We start from the raw sequence: 7,630 nt of genomic DNA on the forward strand, positions 1-7,630 counted from the left end.
AACTAAAAAATGTATTTTTTGACCCAAAAAAAAAAAAAAAGAAAAAAATTAAAGGAGAAGAGAAGCAACGTTGTGTTTTATCTAAAGTCCTTTTCAGTGCTGCAAAGATGATTAAAAAATAAATAAATTGCTTGCTTGTTTGACAAAATATTAGTGAGTGGTTTTTGTATAAAAATAAGTGTTGACTTTCCCCATAAGTATTTTAAGATTAAAACAATCTATCTATATAATATATAAAAGCAACCGTATATATCACATGTCAGTATATTGTTATTTTAAATTCCCTTCAAAATTATTATTTTTATTTTAATCATATATAAATATAAATTATTTATTATTTATATTTATTAATTATTACATTTTTTTATGATATTACCTTTTATAATTGTATTCAAATATATATAAAATTGATTCTAAATATAGATAAGATCAATTTTTGTTTTGAAATAAATTTTATATACAGTAATTGATAATGAGATTGATCTCTTTATTTTATTATATAATAAAAGATATTTTTTTATTAAATATATTTCACATAAAAATTCCATATAGTAATAAATATTCATATATGTATATATAATAAATGAAATTTAAATATTCTAATATATAGATTTCAATTATAAGATTAATATCTTTATTTGTTTATTTGATATTCTTAAAAAATATGAAAACATAAATAAATTAATAATGATATTGATCTCCTTATTTCGTTTCTTTTTAAAATTTTAAAAGATAAAATAAAAAACATGTATGTAATAAAAGATTTCTTTATTATTAAAATATTTTACATAATAATTTCATAAACTAATATATATTCATATATAGATATGTAATAAATGGAATTTTATTATAAAATAATAAAATTAAAATACGGTAATTGATAATGAAATTGATTTTTTTACCAATAAATTTATAGTGAATAATATATTTTTTAATATTTTCCAAAAAATGTTTAAGATATACTTATATATATATATATATATGTTAACAAAGGAAACAAATACTTAAAAGGACTTATATATATATATATATATATATATTTATATATTATAATTTTAATATTATCTTTTAAATGCAATGTTAAAAATGCATACATATATACATATATATAGCCAACTATCATATATATTTTATTTTATCAATGATAATTCATCAAAACGTTCTCCTCATTATAATAGTTTATGTATATATATATATATATATAGTCAACTATTATGTATATTATGATAATATATATATATATATATATATATGGGCCAATAAATTTATGATGAATAATGCATTTTTTTAATATTTTCCAAAAAATGTTTAAAATTTACTTATATATATATATATATATTAACAAAGAAAACAAATGTTTAAAAGCACTTATATATATATATATATACATATTACATTGCATTTGAAAGATAATATTAAAATTATGATAATATATATGTGGTCAACTATCATGTATATTTTATTTTATCAATTAATATTTGTAGTACTTTGGCAAATATTTAACCATTCAATGGGGGTTAATGCAGCTGTGCATAAAAACTATTTCAGTTTAATAGGTTGTAACCTTTAAAATTATTTAAATTTTAATTATTTTACTTGAAGAAAAATATCAATTTAACAACAAAATAAACTCTTTCCATGACTATGATGATTTGTAAGCATTATTTATCCCATTAATTTATTGATACATAAAAATCTCCAAATATATAATAGTTACTTTTTTTTTTTTTCTTATTGGGATGTTATTGAAGAATCAAAATTAATTGAGCTTCCATATTATGCCTCACATAAAGGAAATAAATTTTGCAGAAAATCAGAATCAGAATCACAAAACTTAAACCATTTTTGGGAGGTCTAATATATATTTTTCTTCCTTTGCATATTAAATATTATTTTGTATTCTCTAGCCTACCATTTTCAGATTTTCGCCATGTTAACTTTTGGCGAACTTTGTGTTTGGTCCACAAGTGAAAAATATTATGTATATTATTTATTTTTTTAAGTTCATAGAAATGGAAAATAATTTAATAAAGAATCATAATCTTATATAAAATTCAATCTTTCGTTTTCGTAAAACATTTTCTTACTTTATGGATCTGGTTTTTGCTCATTATTTGCAATCTTCTCCTATCATCAAAAAAGTTTAAAATATCCATTAACACATACTTTTGTATGAGGCACCTATACTAAAAGTGGTGCAGAATATGAGTTTCAACTTAACTTGGATGTGGTAACCAATTTTTTTTTTTTTTTTTTTGTTTATTTTTATGTTTATATTGCTTGGATTTCTTATCACATCCCTATCCATTACCAATTTTGGTTATATTTGCATTTGAATTTCTTCTTTCCTTTTGTATGAAAGAACTTCATAGACTAGCATGGTTAAGGAACGAGAGTAACCCTGAAGCTCTAGTATGCATTTATAATTACTCTCTTACATCATTTGACAAGTGGATAAAATAAAATATCTAGAAACAGTAAAGCTTACTAACTATTTCATTGAGGTCTTGGCCAACATCTGCATTTGGAGTCTGTTGACGTGACAAGATCCTAAAAAAGGAATTCAAAGTAGGTGTTGCATTTTTCCACTGAAAGTGTTTCCAAGAGGTAACTGGTTTCAAATTTCCAACGAATTTCCACGAGCCACTCCCACCTCCTTTCCATTCACTATATGAGGATGATAATAGTAATGGTAATAATCAATGATTAGAATATGAGGATGATAATAGCAATAGTATTTGATAAGTACATGATAAATATTATCATTATTTTAAAAGAAAAAATGAAGTGCAATGGCTAGAATACTTTTATTTTTAACAAATTTTTTATTTGATAAAAATATTACATAAATGTTTGATTAACTAATAATAATATATAACCAATTTTTATTATATTATTTAAATAATTATTATAATGAGATTTAGAATATGAAATACATTTTTACAAATGTTTAAGTATATTAAAATACATTTTAATTTGGCCTACCAACTGTTTATTTTTTACTTTGCCCATGGGTTTAAGTAAATAGAGAAATGAAAAGCAAAAGCAAAAAAACACTTGATTCTACACTAAATTTAGTGATATTGATCTGTGTATTTTTTTTATTGAAACAAATGTAGTTTAAAAAAAGAACAAAACAAAAGTTGCAAATGACGAAAATAAACAATGAGAAATAGAATCTCATTCTAAACAATATAACAAAAGAAGGAATTTTCCTTTTATTGGGGTTGTTGATTAACGTAAAGATATAAAAGGAATGGATACTTTTTGTTTTTCTATACATGGTCTGTTATTTGGTTTTTTTTTTTTTTTTTTTTTGGTGTATATTTTGATCATTGTTAAAGGTAAACTAATTATTTCATACATTTTTATGTTCTTACTACAAGGTCAAATTAGTAATTGTATTAATCAAAACAGTCAAATTTATTTTGCATTAAAGATTGATAATGGATATACCGTTTAAAAAAAGCAAGAATGAAAAAAATACAGATTAGATCTCAAAAGCGTCAAAGATCACATTGTACATATGATAATCGGTTTATTTTTTCATTATTTCTTTATTGATCCAATCTTTATATTCTTAGAAGCTTTTGATTAATATATATATATATATATATATGTATATAGGGTAATTTTATGGTGCAGTCCATCTATATGCGGACCCGAACCAAAGTTGACGCTTTTAAGAAACAACATCGGTTTTGCTCTATGTATATAATAGCAAAGCTGACGTTTTTTTTTTGAAAAAACGTCGGTTTTGGTGTATATTCCAATGCGGACGGTCTGTACCGTACCCTCACCCTATATATATATATATGTAAAAATATTTTATTATCTATTTTGTAATTTTTTGTTTAGACTATTATTTTGTATTTTAAATGTTCATCATTATTATTACTATTAGAATTTATTATGTAACATAAATAATTAGTCAAAAAGTGAGGATATAATTTAGTAGATAAATAGTAAATGCTTGGAACGTGGTTTTAGGTTTATAATCTATTCCAAATTTTAGGTTAATATATTCCAAAATTTTAGGAAATACAACTCATAAGATTAATTCATTTGTAAATATAAATAGAAACCCCATTTTAATTACTAAAGTTTGCAGCAATTTTGGGTTTATCGGTTCGAGAATTATTGAAGGCATGTAGTAGTCATTTATGTGTAATGGTAGTTTTGTTATACTTCTAATTTCCCGTATATTTCTCATAAATGAAGGCTAAATATTAATGGCGTATGGCGAGGATATATACAAAAAAATTAGATAAGATAATTTTTATATGTATCTTATTTGGTAAAAAATAAGACAATAATCTATTATTGTGCCACATAAAACCAAAATTTCAACCTAATTTTTTATTTACAAAATGTGCAAATGGCTAATATAATACAATATATATATATATATATTTTATCTATTTCTAATTTTCTGTTTAGGCTATGATTTTTTATTTTAATTATAGTAAAATTATTATTATTAGAATTTATTATGTAACATAAATGATTAGTTAAAAAATAAGAATACAATTTAGTAGAAAAATAGAAGCAATGGTTGGAACGTGGCTTTAGGTTTATAGCATATTCCACAATTTTTAGGGTAATATTTTATGAAAAGGATAAATAAATTTGTAAATTTTTTTTTTTTTTTTTGCGAAACCTATGTTATAAAAATACAAAAAGAAATATACATGTTGTATACAATGATTTGCAATTTCTCTTTGTAACATGCTCATAGTAAATATATTTGGACAACATACAGAAAATATATCATCTCAAACAAGAGTATTAGATGGTTATTCCGTTTCGCCAAACATAAAGGCTATTTGTTAAAGTCAAGATTTGTTAAGCAGTTTACAAAGTCACTCAAGAAACCCATTGAGTGATGTCACATATGGTATGATTATTTATTTATGTAATTTACATTTTATAAAAATTCCTACACTTCAATTTACATTATAGAAGTTTCAAAAGGTAAAACTTTACTAATAGAAAAAATCAATTTTGTGGCTGTTTTGCAAAGAGAAGAGGAGATTGCATTTGTCAATAATACCAACTTTTCTTAAAGGAGTTTGGGATATGATAGATGCAATAAAGCATAGATATAATTAAATATACTATTTTCGGGGAAGCACGTAATAAATAATGGATCTATTATTGAAGGTTTTAATGCAATTTCAAATACTTCTTCGGATAAACATGTTTTTGAAGGTTCTTTAGAAAACAAAAACAACTTAAATAATGGTACCATGCTTTATTAAGAAAAATTGAAGTTATTTAAATTAATACTATTAATTTACTTTTTTAGTTAAATCCATAATTATTGTTTCAAAAGTGATTATGGATACTGATTTGCCAGAACATAATATTTAATCGAATATTATTGGTATATTCTAACTTTTTAAAGTACCTTAGTTAATTATTTTAATTTTTCAATTTAAAACTGTGTGATTATTTATTTAGTCTCATTAGTTTGCCATGTTGTAGGTAATGAAAATCTTATCAATTTTGATGTCACAAGAACCGAAATTGTGACTATGGTGGTAAAGTTTTTGTTATGTCATAAGCAAATGTGCTATTATAATTTGATTATTTATTAATTGTTTTACCTTTTTTTAGGGGATGAAGTGAAATACAATGACTTTTCAAATAGGGTATATTTTTTGAATTTAATTGTTTTCATTTCAAAATTACTTATATTGCTTATATGTGAATTTTAATAGTTTTCAACCTTTATGAATTTCATGGAGACTATTGGGATATCAGAGATCCTTGCAATAAATGTAAATTTTGTGGTGCATTATTTTGGTATGATGAAAGGGTTGGAAAGTATTACAATTTATCAAAACCAAAATTCTCTTTGTGTTGTATACAAGGGAAAGTGGAGCATCCAATGATGCAAGATCCTCCCCAAGTTTTTAAGTATCTACTTTATGGCGCATATGACAAAAACAAGCATTTTTTTGAAAATATTCGGTCATATAACAATATATTTATTTTTTACATCCATGGGAGATCGATTCAATTGTAAATTGTGAAAGAGGGCCTCCTGTATTTAGGTTACATAGTCAAAATTACCACAAGATTTAAAGTTTATTGCACCCAGAAGGTTCACCACCAAAGTTTGCTCAACTGTATATTTATGACACTAAAAATGAAGTGTCAAATAAAATACAAGCCGTCAAGTAATCAATGTTTTCTGAGATTTTTATTTTGCATATTTAATATATTTAACTACTTATACTAACAATGATTGTTATTTTCATATATGTATTAGCCAAAATTTTGATATTAATAAGTTGCACACTGAGACTGTTTATGACTTGAAGATGATGCTTGATGAGCATAATGTTTTAGTTAAGTCATTTAGAATGGTAAGGGATACAATTCGCCAACATGACTCCTCAACTTTGACGCTCAAACTCATTGGAAGGAGAGAAGGAAACAGAAGGATGTACAATTTACCAACTTTATTAGAAGTTGCAGCTTTGGTAGTTGGCAATTTTGAAACATCTCCGACTGATAAAGACATTATAATTGAAACTCAAACTGGAGAGTGAAAACAGATCAACGAATTAAAAGCTTCATATCTTGGACTTCAATACCTTTTGCTTTTTCCATATGGCTAGGATGGATATCGAAAGGATGTTCCATTAAAGAAGTCAAACACAAAATCGTATGATAGGAGGAGAAGGTGAGTCCCTAAATATTTTATTCTAAAAAGGTTGTTCCAACAATTTTAGTTGATGCATATACGATGGTTGAATCATCGCATCTATCATATATACGTACCCATAAAAAAGAATTGAGGTCCAAGATGTATAGAGGTTTGGCAGAAGCAATTTTAGGAGGAGAAACATATGCTTTTTCACGAGGAAAATGTGTTATATTGCCTTCTTCTTTTAAAGGTGGGGCATGATATATGATCCAAAATTACCAAGATACAATGGCAATATGTAAATGTGCTGGATACCCTAAGCTTTTTATCATATTTACATATAATCCAAAATGGTTAGAGGTTATTCTTTTTGTAGAAAGTAGAAATTTATAACCTGAAAACCAGCAAGATATACTTTGTAGAATATTCAAAATCAAACTAGATCAGTTGGTAAAAAATCTCAGACAAAACAAGATATTTGGAAAAGTCAAAGCAGGTAATTTTTTTGTATTTATTTGATGAATATTTTTTTTATAAATTGCATCTTTTAAATAATATTATTTAACTAACATAAATATAACCTTACTACAATGTATATATATAATTGATGGTTCATGTTGACTATCACTATTTTAATATTAAAATACATTGCTGCAGAAATATGCACTGTTAAGTTCCAAAAACGTGGATTGCTACATGCACATATACTGCTTTTTTTTTATTATTTATTTTTTTATATCAAGAAGAAAAATATCCAACAGATGAAGATATTGACAAGATCATTTTAGCTGAAATTCCCAATGAAACAAATTATCCATAATACTATTTTGCAGTTAAAAATTTGATGATGCATGGACCATGCGGCAACTCAAGAAAAAATTCTCCATGTATGTTGGATGGAAGATGTACAAAACATTTTCCTAAAAGATATGTAGATTGCACTACAGTTGATAAAGATGGTTATCTAATTTA

The sequence above is a fragment of the Ziziphus jujuba genome, chromosome 5 (genome assembly GCF_031755915.1).
Source record: "Ziziphus jujuba cultivar Dongzao chromosome 5, ASM3175591v1".
Taxonomy (NCBI): domain Eukaryota; kingdom Viridiplantae; phylum Streptophyta; class Magnoliopsida; order Rosales; family Rhamnaceae; genus Ziziphus; species Ziziphus jujuba.